The 23,404-nt window shown below is 46.5% G+C and overlaps 1 pseudogene; it reads left to right on the top strand.

Moving 5' to 3' along the window:
• Positions 1–9,694: 9,694 nt before the first annotated feature.
• Positions 9,695–23,404, top strand: part of LOC147107228 (dispanin subfamily A member 2b-like) — a 36,222-nt pseudogene continuing 22,512 nt past the window's right edge.

Here is a 23,404-nt window from a genome sequence, read left to right as displayed (position 1 = left end):
GAGACACAAAGGCTACTGGCCTCTCCAACCCATCTGGGAATTTGTGCGACAGCACCGCTCCAATACCATAGGGTGATGCATCACAAGCCAAACGAATTGGTAGTGCTGGGTTGAAATGGGCCAACACCTCTTTTGATGTGATCAATTCTTTACACTTCTGGAAAGCTCATCTACATTCGTCATCCCACTTCCATGGTACCCCTGTTTGCAGTAGGGTGTTCAGTGGGTGTAATACCGTGGACAAATTTGGTAAGAACTTGTGGTAGTAATTTACCAGCCCGAGGAACGACCTCAGTTGTGGCACATTTTCCGGTGCTGGAGCCTTGACTACTGCCTCAATCTTTTCAGGGGACTTATGTAACCCCTCTTCATCGATGACGTGGCCACAATACGAGATCTGTTTCTGGAAAAACTCGCGCTTGTGGCGATTAGCTCGTAGCCCATACTCCTTTAATCTGGTGAGCACCTTCTCCAAGTTGGCGAGGTGATCACTGTCATTTTCGCCCGTGACCAAGATGTCGTCCAAATAACACTGGGTCCCTGGAATCCCTTGCAGGACCTGATCCATTGCCCTTTGCCAGATAGCCGGAGCGGAGGCTACTCCGAACACCAGCCGGTTGTATTGATAGAGACCTTTATGAGTGTTAATCGTAAGGTATTGTTTCGAAGCTTCTTCTACCTCCATTTGCAAGTTCCCCAGGTGTATTACTCAACGAACTCTTCATTACAGGGACGATGGGTGTAGCCCACTTGCTCCAGTCCACTTTGGACAGTACTCCTGAACGTTCCAACCCTTCCAGCTCTGCTTCAACCGCTGGTCTGATCGCATAAGGCACTGGTCTGGCCTTCAGAAACTTTGGGCTTGCATTATCCTCTATTTTAATCATTGCTGTTATGCCTTTTAGTGTTCCTAGTCCCTCCTGGAACACTTCTTTTGCGTCAGTTAGCATTTTTGACAGTCGTCCAGGTGTGACGTCGTCATCCTTTTTGGCCTCAACCTTCAGTGCCTGTATGGAATGCCAATCTAATTGTATCTTCCGGATCCATTCACGTCCTAGCAGTGGTGGTCCTCCATCTGGCAATACATATATATCCATTTTAGGTATTTCCTGGCCTTTATATATCACTTTCACCCTTATTTTTCCTTTGGGGTAGACTTTTTGCCCTGTATACGTCTTCAAGACAATCTCTGTAGCTTTCTAGGGTATATGTGAAAATAGCCGCTTGTAGTCCCTCTGGTTTATGACTGTTAGGGCTGATCCTGTGCCCAATTCCATTTTCACTTGGACTCCGTCTATCTTGAGTGTAACCCAGATAGTCTGGTGATCCTCCATTTCGGTTACCTTATGTAGTTTCAGACAACCCAGCTCCTTGCTTCCGGAGTCTGTGTCACTTTTCTGTTCGTCTGAACCACTGTCCATCACCTGGTGTACCTTTTTGTACTTCTCCTGTGGAGATTTCTTACTGTTGGATTTCTTCCCAGACCTGCAGACTCTTGCTATGTGTCCTGCTTTCCCACACTGTCTGCACACTTGGTCCTTGAACCAACAATCCTTCTGGTCATGTGTTGTTCTGCCGCAGCGATAGCACTTCCTTGTTCCATAGGTCATTTCGTTGGTGCCATATTCTTGCGGTCTCCGTTGTATCTCTGCAGCGCCCCTTGCGGCTGCTTCATGTGATACTGCCATACTGAAAGCTTTGTCCAGCGTAAGATCCTTTTCTGATAGAAGCCGTTTCTGGGTTCCTTCACTTTGTAGCCCACACACAAACTTGTCCCTTAACGTGTCTGCTAGTCCCGCTCCAAACTGGCAGTGTTTCGATAGCTTGCGCAGTTCCGTTAGGTACTCAGCATTGCTTTCGTCTTTGTGTTGGTTCCTTTTATGGAACTTAAATTGTTCTGCTATCAGCAGTGGTGTGGGGTTTAAGTGGTCCTGTAGGATTTCTACTATGCTTTTGAAATTCTTGTTCACCGGCTTCTCTGGGGTTATTAGATTTTGCAGTAACCCATAAGTTTTTGCACCCATGGAATTTAACAAAACCAGTGCTTTATTAGCATCTGGCACTTCATTCGCCCTGCAGTACACCTCAATACGTTCCACATATGTCGCCCAATCTTCGACTTCATTGTCGAACGTAGAGATACTGCCACTCTTCGGCATCCCTGGGTGTGATTTAACTGTCAAAAATGGCGTCTCCCATGCTTCCCCTTCTTCTCCGCGGCTCAATGGCGTCTCCCGCGCTCTCCCTTCTTCTCCCCGCGAACCCTGTTCAGCCCGTGAGCCCTGGCTGTGCTCTGCGCGTTCTTCTTTTTATTATTTTTTTTCTCGATGCCACTCGGTCTTGAACCCGGCTGTTTCTTTACCCTCTCTCTCTCCGGTTTGTTTTTGTTTTTTTTTCTTGACGCCGCTCGGTTTTCAACCCCCGGCTGCGCCCTGTGCGCTTCACCCTCTGTCTTACCCCGTCGAAGCTGCTCGGCTTTCTCTCCGCCGTCGGTCGGCTCCAGCCGCCGCTGCCCGGGAAGGGTCTGCGCTGGACCTGTCGTCAGTCTCTTGCTGATCGTCGTGGCTGGGGAACCAAGCCCGGCTCTCCACAGCCTCCCCTGCAATGTTCACTCTCTGCCTCCCGACTGGGCGGTTGCTCGTGGTCGACGCCCGTGTTCCTGGCCTCGACATTTTTTTTAAGTTGAAGATAGATTCGAATCGACACTCGTCGCCACTGTTAGATCCGTGATTCTGAGGGTATGCTGTTTTTCAATAACCACACGGATGCTGTAACTTAACGATAAACAGGTATTTACTGGAGGAGGGTAGTCTCAAGACTGGGGGTACAGAGGCATGCGCAAAGCTTAGATACAGGTGTGGTCACTGCCGGTACTACAGTATACAGGAGCTGTAAAAGTAGTTATGTCTTAAAGGCACATACACTACAGAAACGTCCTCTCTGTGTCTACCCTATCGAACCCTTTCAGAATCTTAAAGACTTCTATCGGTTCACCCCTCAGTCTTCTCTGTTCTGGAGAAAAGAGCCCCAGCCTGTTCAATCTTTTCTGATAGGTATAACCTCTCAGTTCTGGTATCATCCTTGTGGATCTTTTTTGCACCTTCTCCAGTGCCTCTGTATCCTTTTTATAATATGGAGACCAGAACTGTTCACCGTGCTCCAAGTGTGGTCTAACCAAGGTTCGATACAGCTTTAACATCACTTCCCTGCTGTTCAATTCTATCCCTCTAGAAATGAGCCTCAGTGCTTTGTTTGTGTTTTTATGGCCTTATTAATCTGTACTTTTAATGATTTGTGTATCTTTACCCCCAGATCCCTTTGCTCCTCAACCCCATTCAGACCCTTATTATCCAAGGAATATGTGGCCTCCTTATTCTTCCTGCCAAAATTTACCATCTCACACTTATCTATGTTGAAATTCATTTGCCAATTACACAGCCATTCTAAAAGCTTATTAACGTCGTCCTGTATTTTGTCGCATTATATCTTTATATTAACTACACCTCCCAATTTGGTGTCATCCACAAATTTGAAATTGTACTTCTGATTTCTGAGTCCAAATCATTAATGTAAATTGTGAAAAACAGTGGTCACAGCACCGATCCCTGTGGAACACCACTTCCCACCAGAAGAACATAGGAACATAAGAAATAGGAGCAGGAGTAGGCCAATCGGCCCCTCGAGCCTGCTCCGCCATTCAATAAGATCATGGCTGATCTGATCCTAACCGCCAATCTACTATCACAGAACCATCTCCTGAATCTAACAGAATTGGACACACGAAATAGGAGCAGGATCAGGCTACACGGCCCCTGGGCCCGCTCCGCTACCCACAGGGCCATGTCCGATCCGAACCTAGACTCATGTCCAAATTCCTGCCCGCTCCCTGTAACCCTTAATTCCCTTTACTTCTAGGAAACTGTCTATTTCTGTTTTAAATTTATGTAATGATGTAGCTTCTACAGCTTTTTGGGGCAGCATATTCCATGGACCTACCACCCTCTGAGTGAAGTAGTTCCTCCTCATCTCAGTTTTGAAAGAGCAGCCCCTTATTCTAAGATTATGCCCCCTAGTTCTAGTTTCACCCATCATCGGGAACATCCTCCCCGCATCCACCCGATCCAACCCCTTCACAATCTTATATGTTTCAATAAGATCGCCTCTCATTCTTCTGAACTCCAATGAGTACAGTCCCAATCTACTCAACCTCTCCTCATATGTCCATCCCCTCATCCCCGGGATTAACCGAGTGAACCTTCTTTGTACTGACTCGAGAGCAAGTATGTCTTTTCTTAAGTATGGACACCAAAACTGTATGCAGTATTCCAGGTGCGGTCTCACCAATACCTTGTACAACTGAAGCAATACCTCCCTATTTTTATATTCTATCCCCCTAGCAATGAAAGCCAACATTCCATTGGCCTTCTTAATCACTTGCTGCACCTGCATACTAACCTTTTGAGTTTCGTGCACCAGGACCCCCAGATTCCTTTGTACTTCTGTACTTTCCAGTTTCTTGCCATTAAGATAATAACTTGCTCTACGATTTTTCCTGCCAAAGTGCATAACCTCACACTTTCCAGTATTGTATTCCATCTGCCAAATCTCTGCCCACTTACTTAGCCTGTCTATGTCCCCTTGCAGGTTTTTTATGTCCTCCTCACTCACTACTTTCCCTCCCATCTTAGTATCAACTGCAAACTTTGATATGTTACACTCGGTCCCCTCCTCCAAATCGTTAATATAGATTGTAAAGAGTTGGGGACCCAGCACTGACCCCTGCGGAACACCACTAGTTACTGATTGCCAGTCTGAGAATGAACCATTTATCCCAACTCTCTGCCTTCTGTTAGATAGCCAATCCTCTATCCATGCCAGAATATTATCCCCAATCCCGTGATTTTTTATCTTAAGCAATAATCTTTTGTGTGGCACCTTGTCAAATGCCTTTTGGAAGTCTAAATACACTACGTCCACTGGTTCCCCTTTATCCACCCTATATGTTATTTCCTCAAAGAACTCCAGCAAATTTGTCAAACATGACTTCCCCTTCATAAAACCATGCTGACTTTGTCCTATTAAATTATGATTATCCAAATGTCCTGTTACTGTCTCCTTAATAATGGACTCCAAAATTTTACCTACCACAGATGTTAGGCTAACCGGTCCATAGTTTCCAGCCTTCTGTCTACTGCCCTTTTTAAATAAGGGTGTTACATTAGCAGTTTTCCAGTCTGCTGGGACCTTTGCTGAGTCCAGGGAGTTTTGGAAAATTATTACTAATGCATCCACAATCCCTACCGCCACTTCCCTCAAGACCCTAGGATGTAAGCCATCAGGTCCAGGTGATTTATCCGCCTTGAGTCCCATTATTTTACCGAGTACCACTTCCTTAGTGATTTTGATCGTGTTTAGCTCCTCCCCCCCCATAGCCCTCTGTTTGTCCAGTGTTGGGATATTCTTAGTGTCCTCTACTGTAAAGACTGATACAAAATATTCATTCAGTGTTTTTGCCATCTCCATATTTCCCACCATTAATTTCCCGGTCTCATCCTCTAAGGGACCAACATTTACTTTAGCCACCCTTTTTCTTTTAATATAACTATAAAAACTCTTACTATCTGTTTTTATATTTTTTGCTAATTTACTTTCATAATCTATCTTCCCTTTCTTAATCAATCTTTTTGTTATTTTTTGCTGTCTTTTAAAGTTTTCCCAATCCTCTATCCTCCCACTAGATTTGGCTACCTTATATGCCCTTGTTTTTAGTCGAATACTATCCTTAATTTCTTTACTTAGCCACGGATGGCTGTCTTTTCTTTTACACCCTTTTCTTCTCAGTGAAATATATATTTTTTGGAAGTTGTAAAATAACTCCTTAAATGTACACCACTGATCGTGTACCGTCTTACCCTTTAATCTATTTTCCCAATCCACTCTACTCAATTCCGCTCTCATACCTTCATAGTCTCCTTTATTCAAGCTTAGCACGCTCATTTGAGATCCAACCTTCTCACCCTCTAATTGAATATGGAATTCAACCATGTTATGGTCACTCATTCCAAGGGGATCCTTTACTAGGACATTTTTAATTAATCCTGTCTCGTTACACAGGACCAGATCTAAGGTTGCTTGCCCCCTGGTCGGTTCAGTTACATACTGCTCAAGAAACCCATCCCTAATACACTCAATGAACTCATCCTCAAGGCAGCCCTGCCCAATTTGATTTGTCCAATTAATATGATAGTTAAAATCCCCCATAATTATAGATGCTCCCTTATTACAAGCCTCAACTATTTCCTGATTGATACTCTGTCCAACAGAGTTGCAACTGTTCGGAGGCCTATAGACTACGCCCACTAGTGTTTTTTTCCCCTTATTATTCCTTACCTCCACCCAAACTGTTTCATTATCCTGATCTTTTGACCCAATATCATGTCTCTGTATTACAGTGATTCCTTCCTTTATTAACATAGACACCCCACCTCCCCTTCCTTCCTGCCTGTCCTTCCTGATCGTTAAATAACCTGGTATGTTTAATTCCCAGGCATTGTCACCCTGCAGCCATGTTTCTGTAATGGCCACAAGATCATACCCATATGTAATTATTTGTGCCATTAACTCGTCTATTTTGTTACGAATGCTACGTGCATTCAGATAGAGAACTTTCAAATATGTTTTGTGACACTTAGTTCCTGCTTTTGCCCTTTTTATTACTTTACCTTTTACTCCATACCTTCTGCCCCTTCCTGACATGCTCTGGTTTTTAATTTCCCCACTGCTACCTAAGTCTATGACCTTCTCTGTTGTCATTTTTATTATTTGCTCTCTAAGAACCTCCCCCCCACTAGTTAGTTTAAAGCCCTCTCTACAGCCCTAGTTATATGATCCGCCAGGACTCTAGTCCCAGCACTGGCCAAGTGAAGCCCGTCCCAACGGAACAGCTCCCTCCTGCCCCAGTACTGGTGCAAGTGTCCCAGGAAGCAAAACCCATTTCTCCCACACCAGTCTTTGAGCCACGCATTTAACTCTCTAATTTTATTTGTCCTAGCCAAATTCGCTCATGGCTCAGGTAATAATCCAGAGATTATTACCCTTGAGGTTCCGTTTTTTAATTTGACCCCTAGCTGCTCATACTCCTTTAACAGAACCGGCTTCCTAGTCCTATCTACGTCGTTTGTACCAACATGGACCACGACAACTGGATCCACCCCCTCCCACTGCAAGTTTCTTTCCAGCCCAGAGGAGATGTCCTTAACCCTGGCACCGGGTAGGCAACACAGCCTTCGGGACTCTCGCTCTCGGCTGCAGAGAACTCTATCTATCTCCCTAATAATACTATCCCCTACCACTACAACATTTCTATTTACTCCCCCCTCTTGAATGGCTCCCTGTTCCACGGTGCTGTGGCCAGGTTGCTCATCCTCCCTGCAGTCCCTGCTCCTGTCCCCACAGGGAGTAAGAACCTCGAACCTGTTGGACAAGAGCAAGGGCTGCGGCTCCTCCAGCTCTACCTCCTGGATCCCCGTACCTGCCTCAATCGTAGTCACACCGTCCTGTCCCTGACCATGGGCTACATCTGAATTAATTAACTTCATAGGTGTGACCACCTCCTGATACACCATCTGCCAGTTCTCTGCCTATGATTGGATTCATAAGAGTGGAACCAGGCAAGGACAGTCCTGCTGAGCTGCATGATGGAGGAGAGGCATTAGAGGAGGATGGTGTGGTCAACCATGTGAAAGGCTGCAGAGAGGTCGAGGTGGATGAGGAGGGATAGTTTACCATGGTCGTTTGAGTAATGAGCCAGGTTTAATTAACAGCCTAACGGTGCGTGAACATTTATCCAATAGCAATCATAACATGATCGAGTTCAACATAGTGTATGAAAGGGAGAAACGCAAAACAGCGACTAAGATTCTAGATTTAGGTAAGGCTGAGTTCAACGGGATGAGGCAAAGACTGTCCACAGTAAACTGGGCAAATCTGTTAATGGGTAAAACAACAGATCAGTGGGAGATGTTCAAAAAATAAATTAATGTGATACAGAACCAGTTTATACCCCTGAGGGGCAAGAGGTCTACTTGCCAATAAAACCAGTCCTGGACTAAAGAGATGAGGGACAGCATCAAACTAAAGGAAAAAGCCACAAAATTGCAAAAAATAGTACAGATCCTGCGGAATGGGAAAGATACAAAGAAAAGCAAAGGGTCACAAAATAGATAGTAAGAGCTACAAAAAGGGAGTATGAAAGGAAACTTGCAAGGGATACCGAAATCAACAGAAATAATTTTTACAATTACATTAGGAAAAAGAGAGTGGTCAGGAGCAATGTTGGGCCCTTAAAAACTGAAAGCGGCGATATTGTCAATGATAAGGAAATGGCGGACATGTTGAACAATTACTTTGCGTCAGTATTTACAGTAGAGGAAGAGGATAGCATGCCGGAAATCCCAAAGAAATTAATATTGAATCGGGGAGAGGGACTCAATAAAATTAATGTAAGTAAAATAACAGTAATGAAGAAAATAATGGCACTAAAGAGTGACAAATCCCCAGGGCCAGAAGGTTTCCATCCCAGGGTTTTAAAGGAAAATTTTCAGTTGATCAGAGAGAGCCAGCATGGATTTGTGAAAGGCAGGTCAGGCCCGACAAACCTGATTGAATTTTTTGAAGAGGTGACTAAAGTAGTGGACAGGGGAATGTCTATTGATGTTATTTATATGGACTTCCAGAAGGCATTTGATGAAGTCCCAGATAAAAGACTGTTAACCAAGGTAGAAGCCCAAAACTGGCTGAGCGGCAGGAGACAGGCAGTAGGGATAATGGGCAGGTACTCAGATTGGCAGGATGTGACTCGTGGTGTCCCGCAGGGATCTGTTTTGGGGCCTCAACTATTCACAATATTTATTAATGACTTAGATGATGGGATCGAAAGTCATATATCCAAAGTTGCCGATGACACAAAGATAGGTGGCATTGTAGGCAGTTTAGATGAATGCATAAAATTTCAAAGGGATATCGACATAACAACAGAAGATGCTGGAAAAACTCAGGCAACATTCTTCTTCAGGGTTTTGACCTGAAACGTTAACTCTGTTTCTCTCTCCACGGATGTTGCCTGGCCTGCTGAGTTTTTCCAGCGTCTTCTGTTGTTATTTCGGATTTCCAGCATCCGCAGTATTTTGCTAAGGGATATCGACAGGTTGAATGGGAAAAAATGTGGCAAATGGATTTCAATGTAGGCAAATGTGAGGTCATCCACTTTGGACCGACAAAGGATCCAACAGGGTCCTTTCTAAAGGGTGAAAGGCTAAAAACAGTGGAGGTCCAAAGAGACTCGGGGGGTCCAGGTACATCGATCATTAAAATGTCATAAATAGGTACAGAAAATAATCAGAAAGGCTAATGGAATGCTGGCCTTTATATCGAGAGGACTAGAGTACCAGGGGGTAGAAGTTATGCTGCAGCTGTACAAAACCCTGGTTAGACCACACCTGGAGCACTGGGAGAGTTACAGACTGGGAGATTATCTCTCTCTGAGTATTACCCAGAGTATTACACACGGTTGCAACATTGCCTCATGCTTAGAGTAATCCACACCTGGAGTATTCCAGATTCAGAGGATTACTCATTCTGGGAATATTCCACATTCAGAGGATTGCTCAGTGTGGGAGTGGCCCCGTTCCTCGCTCCGCCCCTGTTTATAAGGTCCGGAGGCCAGCGCGGTTTCTCACTCCGCTCTGTCCCCAGTCTAAGTCCGGGATGGAGTACAGAGCCGACCAGGTGCCGATGAATCCCCGTACCAGGGGCTGAAGGAGGATGGCGGCTCGGTGTCGAGCACCGTCATTAACCTGGCCCCCAATGTGCTGCCGCTCCGCGACCACCTGGTCTGGTCCATTTTCAATTTCTTCCACATGAACTTCTGCTGCCTCGGCTTGGTGGCGCTGATCTTCTCGGTCAAGGTGAGTCCGGGGAGGGGGAAATCCGGGGGGATGGAGGGGGGCAGAGCCCGGGTCTCGGCTGTACCGCCTCCCCACATCACCCGGACACGCAATGCGGCAAATGGCTGAGAATCTGCGGCCGCTGCTCCCAGCCGGCAGAGACTAGCAGTGGTTGTGGAGACAGGGTGAGCATCGGCTCTGTGTCTGTTGTGTGTCTCTCTCTCTGGCTGTCTCTGGTTAAGTTTTAAGTTTTTTCTCGGCAGGGCTAGACAGACTGGATGCAGGGAGGATGTCTCCCCTGGCTGGGGGGTCTGGAACGAGGGGTCACAGTCTCAGGTTACGGGGTAGGACATTTAGGACTGAGATGAGGAGGAATGTCTTCACCCAGAGGGTGGTGAACCTGTGGAATTCTCTACCACAGAAGGCTGTGGAGGCCAAGTCACTGAATATATTTAAGAAGCAGATCGATAGATTTCTAGACACAAAAGGCATCAAGGGGTATGGGGAGAGAGCGGGAATATGGTATTGAGAGAGTGGATCAGCCATGATCGTGTTGAATGCGGAGCAGGCTCGAATGGCCGACTCCTGCTCCTATTTTTCTATGTTCCTATGTTTTTTGTGCTAAATTACCTCCATAGTCTGGTAAACAGAGGCAGGCAGGGCAGCTCAGTCCCGTGATTTGCACATCGTATGTCATGTGAGATATCGTGGACACTTCTTGCGGCCTGGACGACCACATGTGCGGGAAGTTTCGGCAACTGCAGCAACTCGAGCTCCAGGTTTCGGTGGTTGGGCGGCAGCTGGAGTCACTACAGTGCATCCGCGAGACAGAAATACTTGGAAAGCCCGTCTCTAGAAGTGGCCACCCCACAGCCTCCGAATGTGCAGGCAGAGAGTGTGAAGGGTATAGAGGGTGCGGAATTCCTAAAATGCATCCAGGAGAACTTTTATAGCCAGTATGTAGCAAGCCCAACAAGGGAGGGGGCGGTTCTGGACTTAGTTTTAGGGAATGAAGCTGGGCAGGTAGAAGGTGTAATTTTGGTGCTAGTGACCATAATTCTGTTAGATTTAAGTTAGTTATGGAAAAGGACAAGGATAGACCAGGAATAAAAATTCTAAATTGCGGAAAAGCAAATGTTGCTAAGCTCAGAGGGGATTTAGCCATAGTGGACTGGAAACAGCTACTTGAAGGTAAATCAATGTCAGAGCAGTGGGAGGCATTCAAGGAGGAGATCCGGAGGGTTCAGACCAAATATGTGCCCTTCAAGAGAAAAGGTGGGACTAACAAATCTAAAGCCCCCTGGATGTCTAGGGACATGCAGGGTAGGATAAGGCAAAAAAGGGAGGCGTATGACAGATACCGAGGGCTAAATACTCCAGAATCTTTAGAGGAGTACAGAAAGTGCAGGGGTGCAATTAAAAAGGATATTAGGAAAGCAAAGAGAGAGCATGAAAAATTCTTGTCAAGGAAATCCCAAAGATGTTTTATAAATATATTAAGAGAAAGAGGATAACGAAAGAAAGGGTAGGGCCTATTAGAGATCATGAGGGTAATCTGTGTGTGGAGGCGGGAGATGTCGGTAGGGTTCTTAATGAATACTTTGCGTCTGTTTTCACAAAGGAGAGCGGCGAAGCAGACATTGCTATTGGGGGGGAGGAGTGTGAAATATTAGATGAAATAAACATAGTGAGAGAGGAAGTGTTAAGGGGTTTAGCAGCTTTAAAAGTGGATAAATCCCCAGGCCCGGATGAAATGTATCCAAGGCTGTTAAGCGAAGCAAAAGAGAAAATAGCAGAGACCCTGACCATTTTTCAATCCTCTCTGGCTTCAGGTGTGGTGCCGGAGGACTGCTAATGTGGTACCCTTATTTAAAAAAGGAGAAAAAGATAGACTGAGTAATTACAGGCCAGTCAGCCTAACCTCGGTGGTGGGAAAATTATTGGAACAAATTCTGAAGGACAGGATAAATCTTCATTTACAAAGACACGGATTAATCGAGGATAGTCAGCATGGATTTGTTAAGGGAAGGATGTGTCTGACATTTTTTGAGGAGGCAAGAAGGAGGGTAGATGAGGGTAGTGCGTTTTGATGTAGTTTATATGGACTTTAGCAAGGCTTTTGATAAGGTTCCACGTAGCAGACTGGTCACGAAGTTAAAAGCCCATGGGATCCAGGGCAAAGTCTCAAGTTGGATTCAAAACTGGTTCGGAGACAGGAAGCAGAGGGTAATGGTTGATGGGTGTTTTTGTGACTGGAAGGCTGTTTCCAGTGGGGTTCCGCAGGGCTCAGTAATAGGTCCCTTGCTTTTTGTGGTATTGAATATAGGGGGTATGATTAAGAAGTTTGCAGATGATACTAAAATCGGCTGTGTGGTTAATAATGAAGAAGGAAGCTGTAGACTGCAGGAAGATATCAATAAATTGGTCAGGTGGGCAGAACAGTGGCAAATGGAATTCAATCCAGAGAAGTGTGAGGTAATGCATTTGGGGAGGGCTAACAAGAAAAGGGAATACACATTAAATGGTAGGACACTGAGTAGCGTAGAGGAACAAAGGGACCTTAGAGTGCATGTCCACAGATCCCTGAAGGTAGCAGGCAAGGTAGATAAGGTGGTTAAGAAGGCATACGGAATGCTTGCCTTTATTAGCCGTGGCATAGAATACAAGAGCAGGGGGGTTATGCTTCAACTGTAGTTAGGCCTCAGCTAGAGTACTGTGTGCAGTTCTGGTCATCACATGACAGGAAAGATGTGATTGCACTAGAGAAAGCAAGAAGGGCTTTCTATGCCATTAAAAAATCAATTCAAATAGAAATCCCAATTAGCATTTGGCTCAATTTTCAAATCAGTAATTGAACCAATTGCACTCTATGGCAGTGAGGTGTGGGGACCGCTAACACAACAAGAATTTGCAAAATGGGACAAACGCCCAATTGAGATCCTACATGCAGAATTCTGTAAAAGTATCCTCCGGACTCAAAGGAAAACCGTAAACAATGCATGCAGGGCAGAACTAGGCCAATATCCATTAATAATCACTATCCAAAAAAGAGCCACCAAATTTTGGAAACACCTAGCAATGAGCAACCCCCAATGCTATCATTACGAAGCCCTGAAATGCCAAGAGAGGACCATAAAGAAGAATACCCTCAGTCAACTAGTCCTGGGACTCAGTGAAGTAACTACTAACAATAACCAGCCCCAGGACAGTGACAGCGTAACACACAGAATTCGACCCAACACAATCATCGCTAAGCAAAAGGAAAAATATCTGTCATATTGGACAGAAACAACAAAAACCCAAAGCAAACTCAATTGCTACTTGGCCCTAAACAGACAATACAACATGGCTGATTACCTGACCATGGTAAAGGATAGCAAACTGAGAAAAACTTTGACAATGTACAGACTTAGTGAACATAACCTGGCGATCAAAAAAGGTAGACACAGGGAGACCCGGCTACCAAGAGAGGACAGGATATGCTCTCACTGCAGTCAGGGAGTGGTGGAGACAGAGATGCACTTCCTCACAGCTTGTAGAAAATATCAGGGCATAAGGGAGAATTTCTACCCAAAATTCACAAAAATATGCCCGGAATTCAGGAATTTGAATGACGACCAAAAACTCCCATACCTACTAGGGGAAGAGAGAAATTGTGTAACACTAGCTGCACGCTATGTTACAGCTTGCCATAAACAGAGGGACAACCACTAAATATAAGAAAAGAGTATATATAAATTATATGAAAGTATATTTATACACTCAGGGATATATCTGTTTATACACTGTATGGATAGATCTGTATTTTTGTGAACAAACATGAATGTTTTTCGATGCTTTGGCAACATAAGATGTAACTTGTCATGCCAATAAAGCGATTTGAATTGAATATAGAGGAGATTTACAAGGATGTTGCTGGGAGTAGAGAATCTTAGCTATGAGGAAAGACTGGATAGGCTGGGTTTGTTTTCTTTGGAACAGAGGAGGCTGAGGGGAGACCTTATTGAGGTGTATAAAATTATGAGGGGCCTAGATAAAGTGGATAGAAAGGAACTATTTCCCTTAACAGAGGGGTCAAAAGCCAGGGGGCACAGATTTAAAGTAATTGGGGGAAGGTTTAGAGGGGATTTGAGGGGAAATTTCTTCACCCAGAGGGTTGTGGGGGTCTGGAACTCACTGCCTGAAAGGGTGGTAGAGGCAGGAACCCTAACCACATTTAAAAAGTACTTGGATGTGCACTTGGGATGCTGTAACCTGCAGGGCTATGGACCAAGAGCTGGGAAGTGGGATTAGGCTGGATAGCTCTTTGTTGACCGGCATGGACACAATGGGCCGAAATGGCCCCCTTCCGTGCTGTAACTTTCTATGATTCTAGAGGGAATGGGAGACCGTCAGACAGAGAAGGAGGACCAGGTATGTAGGGCAGGAATCCTCCGAGTGCTTCTCGCTCGCTAACCGGTTCACAGTTCTGGAAACTGGTGGGGGTGATGGCTCCTCTGGGGAGAGCAGCCAGAGCCAAGGCCCCGGCACCACGGGTGGCTCAGCTGCACGGAGGGGGGGGGAGGAAGAGTGGAAGAGCAATAGTGACAGGGGATTCATTGGTTAGGGGACGCAGACGTGATTCCAGGATGGTATGTTGCCTCCCTGGTGCCAGGTCAAGGATGTCACTGAGCAGCTGCAGGACACTCTGAGGGGGGAGGGTGAACAGCCAGAGGTCGTTGTCCATATCGGTACCAACGACATAGGTAGAAAAAGGGATGAGGTCCTGCAGGCAGAGTTTAGGGAGCTAGGAAAGAGATTAAAAAGCAGGACCTCCAAAGGTAGTAATCTCTGGATTACTTCTGATGCCACGTGCTAGTGAGTACAGGAATAGGAGGATAGAACAGATGAATGCATGGCTGGAGAGATGGTGCAGGAGGGAGGGCTTTAGATTCCTGAGGCATTGGGACCATTCCTGGGGAAGGTGAGACCTGTACAAGCCGGACGGGTTACACCTCAACAGAGCTGGGATCAATATTCTTGTGGGGAGGTTTGCTAGTGCTGTTGGGGAGGGTTTAAACTAGCTTGGCAGGGGGATGGGCACCAGCATATAGGAGTAGAAAAGAGGAATAAGGTGCATGAAAGAGCGAGTGCGTTGGATAGTACTAGAGAAGAAAGTAGTACTAGAGGCGGAGTAGTACCATATTAGATAGGAGCAGACTAAGAAAGACTACGAAAAATTCAAAAATGGGTTTAGAATGCATGTACATAAACACACAAGTGTGGTGAATAAGGTTGGTGACCAACAAGCACAATTAACCGTCTGGCATTACGATGTTGTGGCAATAACGGAAATGTGGCTTAAAAACGATGAGGACTGGGCACTTTATATTCAAGGGTACAAGGTGTTCACAAAAGATAGGGAAGGAAAAAAGGGAGGTGGGGTGGCAGTGCTGATTAAGGAAGACATTGTAGTGTTGGAAAGGGAGGATGTTCTTGAGGGGACAAGGACAGAATCCAGTTGGTTAGAGTTGAGGAGCAAAAAGGGTATGATCACACTATTGGGGGTATTCTACAGGCCTCCAAATAGTGAGTGAGAGGGAGGTAGAGGAGCAAATCTGCAGGGAAATCACCAGAGATATGCAAGAGCTATAGAGTGGTGATATTGGGGGACTTTAATTCCCCAAATATCGATTGGGATAATGCTAGGGTAAAGGGAAAGGAGTGGGAGGAATTTCTGAAATGTGTTCAGCACCATTCGAGACTCGTCAGATACTGACGCAGTCCGTGTCCATATGCAGCAAGACCTGGACAACATTCAGACTTGGGCTGACAAGTGGCAAATAACATTTGCACCACACAAGTGCCAGGCAATGACCATCTCCAGCAAGCGAGACTCTAACCATCTCCCCTTGACATTCAATGGCATTACCATCGCTGAATCCCCCACTATCAACATCCTGGGGGTTACCATTGATCAGAAACTGAACTGGACCAGCCATATAAATACTGTGGCTACAAGAGCAGGCCAGAGGCTGGGAATTCTGCGGCGAGTGTCTCACCTCCTGACTCCCCAAAGCCTTTCCACCATCTACAAGGCACAAGTCAGGAGCGTGATGGAATACTCTCCACTTGCCTGGATGAGTGCAGCTCCAACAACACTCAAGAAGCTCGACACCATTCAGGATAAAGCAGCCCGCTTGATTGGCACTCCATCCACCACCTTCAACATTCACTCCCTCCACCACTGGCGCACTGTGGCTGCAGTATGTACCATCTACAAGATGCACTGCAGCAACTCGCCAAAGCTCCTTCAACAGCACCTTCCAAACCCGCGACCTCTACCACTTAGAAGGACAAGGGCAGCAGACGCATGGGAACATCACCACCTACAAGTTCCCCTCCAAGCCACACACCATCCTGACTTGGACCTGTATCGCCGTTCCTTCACTGTCGCTGGGCCAAAATCCTGGAACTCCCTTCCTAACAGCATTGTGGGTGTACCTACACCATATGGACTGCAGCGGTTCAAGAAGGCGGCTCACCACCATCTTCTCAAGGGCAATTAGGGATGGGCACTAAATGCAGGCCTAGCCAGCGACACCCACATCCCATCAATGAATAAAATTTTTTTTTCCCGTAACCAGTGTGTTCTTGGCCCAACTAGGAAAGAGGCGTTGCTGGATCTGGTGCTAGGGAATGAGGTGGGCCAGGTCGACCAAGTGTCTGTGGGAGAACACTTGGGTACGAGTGATCATCGTATCATAAGATTTAGATGAGCAAGGAACAATCTAGAGTGGAACTTCTAAACTGGAATAGGGCTAACTTCAATGGGATGCAAAAGGGTCTAGCCAGAGTAAAATGGAACCAAAGACTGACAGGAAAAACTGTAACGGAACAATGGGTGATCTTTAGAGATGTTCCAAGTACAAGCTAGGTACATTCCAACAAGAGGGAAGGGTAAGGGAACCAAAGCAAGGGCTCCTTGGATGGCGAGGGAGATAGAGAAGATGATGAAACAAAAAAGAGGATGTATGATGCATGTCAGGTGAATTCTTCAAGGGAGAACCAGACCAAATACAATAAGTTGAGAGGGGAAGTGAAGATGAAAATAAGATTGGCAAAGAGAGAATATGAGCATAGAATGGCGGTTAACATAAAAGGGAACCCAAAAATCTTCTACCGGCATGTAAGCAGGTAGTAAGAGGCGGGGTGGGGCCTATTAGAGACAAAGAAGGTGACATATGCTTAGAGGCGCAGGGCAAGGCTAGAATACTCAATGAGTACTTTGTAGCGGTGTTTACTAAGGAGGTGGATGCTGACAAAATATCGGTAGAAGTGGAAAAGGTAGAAGCAATGGAAGGGGTGAAAATTGATAGACAGGATGTACTAGAAAGGCTGGGTATGCTTAGAGTGGCTAAGTCACCTGGTCCAGATGGCTTGCATCCCAAGTTGCGAAGGGAATTGGGGGAGGAGATAGCGGAAGGGCTTGCCATAATTTTCCAATCTTCCCTAGATGCGGGGGGAAGTGCCTGAGGATTGGAAAGTGGCAAATGTGACACCATTGTTCAAGAAAGGGTGTAAGGCCAATCCTAGTAACTACAAGCTGGTCAGTTTAACATCAGTGGTGGGTATAGTTTTAGAAACTATAATCAAGGAAAAAATTAGTGGGCACTTGGAGAGCTTTAAGCTAAGTAAGGAGAGCCAACACAAATTTGTAAAAGGCAGATCGTGTTTGACTAATCTAATTGAATTTTTTGATGAAGTAACAGAGGATTGATGAAGGGAATGCAATGGATGTTGTCTACATGGATTTTCGGAAGGCGTTTGACAAAGTACCACATAGAAGGCTGGTTAACAAAATTGAGGCTCATGGAATAGGTGGGTCAGTGGCAGCTTGGATAAGGAATTGGCTTAAGGACAGAAAACAGCAAGTTGTGGTAAATGGCTGTTTTTCAGACTGGAGAATGGTAGACAGTGGTGTTCCCCAAGGGTCAGTGCTGGGGCCACTGCTTTCTTTGATATATATAAATGACCTGGATATTGGAATACAGAGTAGAACTTCTAAATTTTCCAATGACACCAAACTTGGGGGTGGGGCAAACAGTGAGAATGATACCAATCGACTGCAACAGGACATAGAAAGGCTAGCAGAATGGGCAGACAAGTGGCAGATGGAATTTAATAAAGAGAAGTGTGAGCTGATGCATTTTGGCAGAAGGAACAGAGAGAGGCAATATACAGTTAATGGCACAGTTTTAAAGAGTGTGCAGGGACAGAGGGACCTGGGAGTTAATGTGCATAGGTCCCTGAAGGTGGCGGGACACATTGAGAGTGGTTAGCAAAGCATATGGGATCTTGGGCTTCATAAATAGAGGTATTGAGTACAAAAGTAGGGAAGTTATGTTGAACCTTTATAAAGCGCTGGTTTGGCCACAACTGGAGTATTGCGTCCAGTTCTGGTCACCACACTTTAGGAAGGATGTGAAGACATTTGAGGGTGCAGAGGAGATTTACCAGAATGGTTCCGGGGATGGGGGATCTTAGCTACAGGGACAGGTTGGAGAAACTGGATTTGTTTTCATTAGAGCAAAGGAGGTTGAGGGGTGATTTGATAGAGGTGTACAAGATTATGACGGGTTTGGATAGGCTAGACGGGGAAAGGCTGTTCCCACTAGTTGATGGTACAAGGACTAGGGGACACAGATTTAAGGTTTTGGGCAAGAGATACAGGGGGAGATGTGAGGAAAAACTTTTTTGCGCAGTGAGTGGTGAGGACCTGGAACTCGCTGCCGACGGAAGTGGTGGAAGCGGACACACTCGATGTTTTCAAGGGGAGACTGGATAGGCACTTGAGGGAAATAAACCTGCAGGGCTATGGGGATAGAGTGGGGGAATGGGACTGACTGGATTGCTCTACAGAGAGCCGGCATGGACTAGATGGACCGAATGGCCTCCTTCTGTGTTGTTATGGCTCAATGACTCTATGGCTGTGTCTCACTCCCTCTGTCTGTCTCTCTCGGTCCCTCTGTCTGTCTCTCTCTCGGTCCCTCTTGTAGTGTATGTACCCGTCTACCTTTAAGGGAACTATTGAATGTAACCGTTCACCTTTAAGGGAACTACTTTAAGTGTGGCACTACTTGTTTGGCTTCTGTATACTGTAATACCGACAGTGACCACACCAGTATATAAGTGTTGTGACAGGATAACTGGGGCAGATTCGCCCTGACCTCTGAATAGTAAAGACCTGTTTGTTTGTACTTCGAAAGTCTGTGTATTTATTTACTGCACAACCCACAGACTTTACAGTGGCGACGAGTCCGATCGTACCCTGCGGCAAGAATAGCAAAGTAACAAAGAGCGTCGAAGAGAGGCAACCGCCCTCGTCGTGCTACCAAAAGAAAACACGAGGCTACAACAACAGAAAGTGTGGTACTTTACAGAAGCTGGAAGTCTAGCAACAAAAGCTTCATCAGCAACAGGAACTGATTACCCTGCTACCACGGTGTGGAGTGAGCCAACCAGCAAGAAACAAGGCGGCCGAAGAGACTGAGTAGGGGAAGGGGTAGAAGTATCCGGAGGAGAAGGGCAGAGCACTCGACCTCGGTCGAGGGGGAGCTGTACCGGCCAAAAGTCGGGTCCAACGGCGTCGGGTGACAGCCGGACCGCGATCGGCGGGAAAAATCCGGGCAGCGACCGCAGCCACGAAGCGCTGAACCTGCGAGTAGGCGCGGGAAGAGAAACCCAGCTGCAGCCGGGGAGGGAAACACCGGTCTGCGAGAGGGCTGGGGAGGCGAACGGGAACCGTGCGGGTGAGAGCCGGGTGAGAGAGAGAGACTGCGAGGAGCCAGTCCAGCGGCTGAGCTGTTCTCCACCAACGGGGTACTCAGAGCCGGCAAAAACCGAACGTGCGGGAGTGGGAGAGCGAACAGGAGCCGAGAACGGGGAGAGAGACTGCGCGAGAGCCAGTCCAGCGGCTGAACTGTTCTCCACCTACGGGGTACCCAGAGCCGGTAGAACCGAACGTGCGGGAGAGGGAGAGACAGAGCCGAACACGGGGAGAGAGAGACTGCGCGAGAGCCAGTCCAGCAGCTGAACTGTCCTCCGTTAACGGGGTGTACCCAGCGCCGGTAGAGCCGTGCGGGCGGGAGGAAAAGACAGAGCCGAGTAAGGGGAGCTGTGCGAGAGCCAGCCCAGCGGCTGCACCTGTCCGCTGTGGGGAAAGCGTACCCCTTACACCAGGGAGAAACGCGGGAAGCCGCCATTAGGCGGAGAAGACGACAGAGGCGGGAAACCGCCATTGAAGTGGGCGGGGAGAGAAAGGAAGAGCGGGAAACCGCCATTTTCGCAAGAAAACCGCCATTTTAGAAAAAAAAGATTATAAATAATACTTAAAGAAATACGGTGCTGCTTCAAAGAAAGAAAGATGCCTAAGCGAGGGAATATTAACGATTTTAATTCTGAAATAGAAGACTGGGCCACGTACGTGGAACGCATAGAGATCTATTGCGAAGCCAACAAAATAGAGGAAGACGACAAGGCGATAACATTGCTAAACTCGATGGGGGCAAAAACATACGGGCTCTTGAAGCATCTAATAGCACCAGCTAAACCAGCGGATCAGACCTTCGAAGAAATTGTGGCTGTGCTGAAGGACCATTTGAACCCCACACCGTTGATGCTGGCTGAACGATTCAAATTCTACGCAAGAACGCAGAGGAAAGACGAAAGCAATGCGGAATACTTGGTCGAGCTGCGTAGGCTGGCGAAATACTGCCAGTTCGGAGGGAATCTGACAGAGGCACTGCGGGACAAGTTCGTATGCGGATTGTCCAAAGAAGGAACGCAGAAGCGACTACTGGAAGAAAACGACCTCACACTGGACAGGGCTGTCCTCATAGCTGCATCACACGAAGCCGCAGCGAAAGGGACGGCGGAAATGCAGCTAAAGGCGGCGGCACTCGGGGTGGACCAAATTACTGCGAGCACAACAAAATGCTACCGTTGTGGGAAGACAACGCACGACCAGAATCAATGCTGGTTTAAGAACCAAGAGTGTAGGAAATGTGGCAAACTGGGTCACATCGCGAAGGTATGCCGGTCCGGGAAAAAGACCAACAATCAATGGAAGCCACCACAAGCAAAGTACAACAAGGTACATCAGGTGGCTGAGAAGAGTGCAGACGAACAGAATTCAGACTCAGACCCAAACAACCAGGAGCTGGGTAGTCTGAGAATCCACAATGTGGGGAAAGAGACGGATCTACAAACGATCTGGGTCGTACTAAAAATAGCTGGAGTCCAAGTAAGAATGGAGCTGGACACTGGATCAGCTCTATCAGTCATCAACCGAAGGGACTACCACCGGCTATTCTCTCACATACCTTTAAGAAATACCAAGTTCGTATTACAGACATACACGGGGCAGAACGTATACCCCATGGGGAAAATAAGAGTCAAGGTGAGAGATAGAGGTAAAGAACACCCAAGAATGAATTTGTACGTAGTACCTGAAGGAGGACCACCACTTCTAGGACGGGAGTGGATTAAGAAAATAGATATGGAATGGCACTACCTAAAAGCCATAATGAGGGAGGACTCGGTGCAAGCTATCAGCTCAGATTCTGAAATGGATGACGATAAGACCAATGCAAATATGGAAGACAAGGCTAAAAGGGACTTGCCGACGATGGGGAAGGAAACGCAGACATGCAGAAGGACTTATGTTACCAAGAAGAATAAAGCTGCAGAGCAGAACTCCAGGTTGACAGAGAATTCTGAGCCTGTTCAAGCAAAGGATTCATCCACGACGGAAGAACACCGAGTTCGGACTCAAACTTATGTCAAAGTACGACAACAATTAGAACAGTTGAGTGACCGTCTCATACAAGAGATGAAAAATATGGAAAAGTTCTGGGACACCGAATGGGAGAACCTGGAAAGACAACAGAGACAGCTAGCTCAAGCAGAGAGCGACCATAGAGCCATCATGGCCAAATACCAATCACATTCCCCTGATGCTGTTCAGAAACTAGAATATTTACAGAACGAACCAAAGGAAGAGGAATCTTCAGGAAGCCAGGATTTTATCCCAGTTCATCTCTACGACTCGTTGCAAGCAGAGTGTAACAAGTTGAAAGAACAGTATGAACTGGTCCAGACTACCATTCTGGAAGGGGTTAACTCAGCAACCTCCGAAAAGCTAGTTTCAGTAGAAGCATATGAACAACTAAAGGTTGAACATGAGCAGGAAGTCCAAAGGCTGCAGGAAATTCTGGATGAGCTCAAGGCCAAGACAGACTCATCGGTAGAGGTTCCATTCATCGATGAGAAAGTAGAGGTGAAAGACATGGCAGAACATGAAAGATAAGATGTCCAAGAACTCATAATAATATTGAAGGAAACCCAAGACAAATATGAGGCGGCAATGACCGAGGTTCAACGACTTGAAGAACAGATTCAACTGGGAATCCTTTCAGTAAAAAAAAAAGAAACTGTGAGAAACACCGAGACTGTAAGAATGGGCCCTGAACATGAGTGAGAGAGCATCAAGGCGCAACTTCTCCGAGCACTGGAAACCAAAGTACAAGAGGGAGCGAAGGTGAAAGCATTGGAGAACAAGGTGGATGAAATGGAGAAGACTCTGATCTACCGTGTTCCCAGGGAAGAGTTAACGGTCAGCCAACTTCTTCATATGCTGAAGGACAGGACTCTGCAAGGGGAACAATTTGAACACGAGCTTCAATCTTCAGGGGGAAGGAGTTCGGAGCTCCCAAAAGTCACGGAGATAGCTGAGGTGGCAACACAGATTTCACAAGGATGCCAAAAGTACGTTGAATCACGTCAAGGTGAACAGAAGAATGTGGAACCCGTTACTTCAGTAGAAGGATCAAATAGCCTGATAACGCAATTCCCGATGGAAGGGAAGGTATTGAACTCACAAATGAGGTCCGTCGTAAAGGAATGGCAGATAACCCAGGAAGAGCGGGATGAATATGAATGCATGCAGAAGGCTTTTCAAGAAAGATATCTAGGGAAGGAACCACCGTCAGCTAACGTCCAGATGGGTGAGGAGGAAGAAGAAGGCTCTCTCGCTGGCCTAACTCAGGACGAACCCGAATATTACCATGACCTGTTGAGTGACACTGAATATTACGAGGATGTGGTCTGCCCAGTTTGTGATGAAAACTCCCAAAGTGCTGAAATCCGGATGAAGCACTTAAGGTCTAAGGAACATAGAGAGTTGGTGGCGCTACAGCTGGCAGCCAAGAAAGGAGCTCCGAGAGTTTCAAAAAGGCAGAAAAGAAAAAGAAGAAGCAGAAGATAATAACTGTCTAAAATATTAGCACTTCTACCATCCCAGGCGGGACACTACGAAAGGAGCTAAATTAGTTGGAAAACTGGAAAAGGTCAAGACAGCCAGTTGGTTGTAAAAGTCCACACTGCTGGTTCAACAGGACGAAAGTTCAAGCTGTTACGTC

Source organism: Somniosus microcephalus, chromosome 15 (assembly GCF_052327205.1).
Source record: "Somniosus microcephalus isolate GS21.2 chromosome 15, FLI_Smic_1.0, whole genome shotgun sequence".
Taxonomy (NCBI): Eukaryota; Metazoa; Chordata; class Chondrichthyes; order Squaliformes; family Somniosidae; genus Somniosus; species Somniosus microcephalus.
The sequence above is the reverse complement of the archived record's forward strand: the minus strand, read 5'-3'. Positions and strand labels throughout refer to the sequence as shown.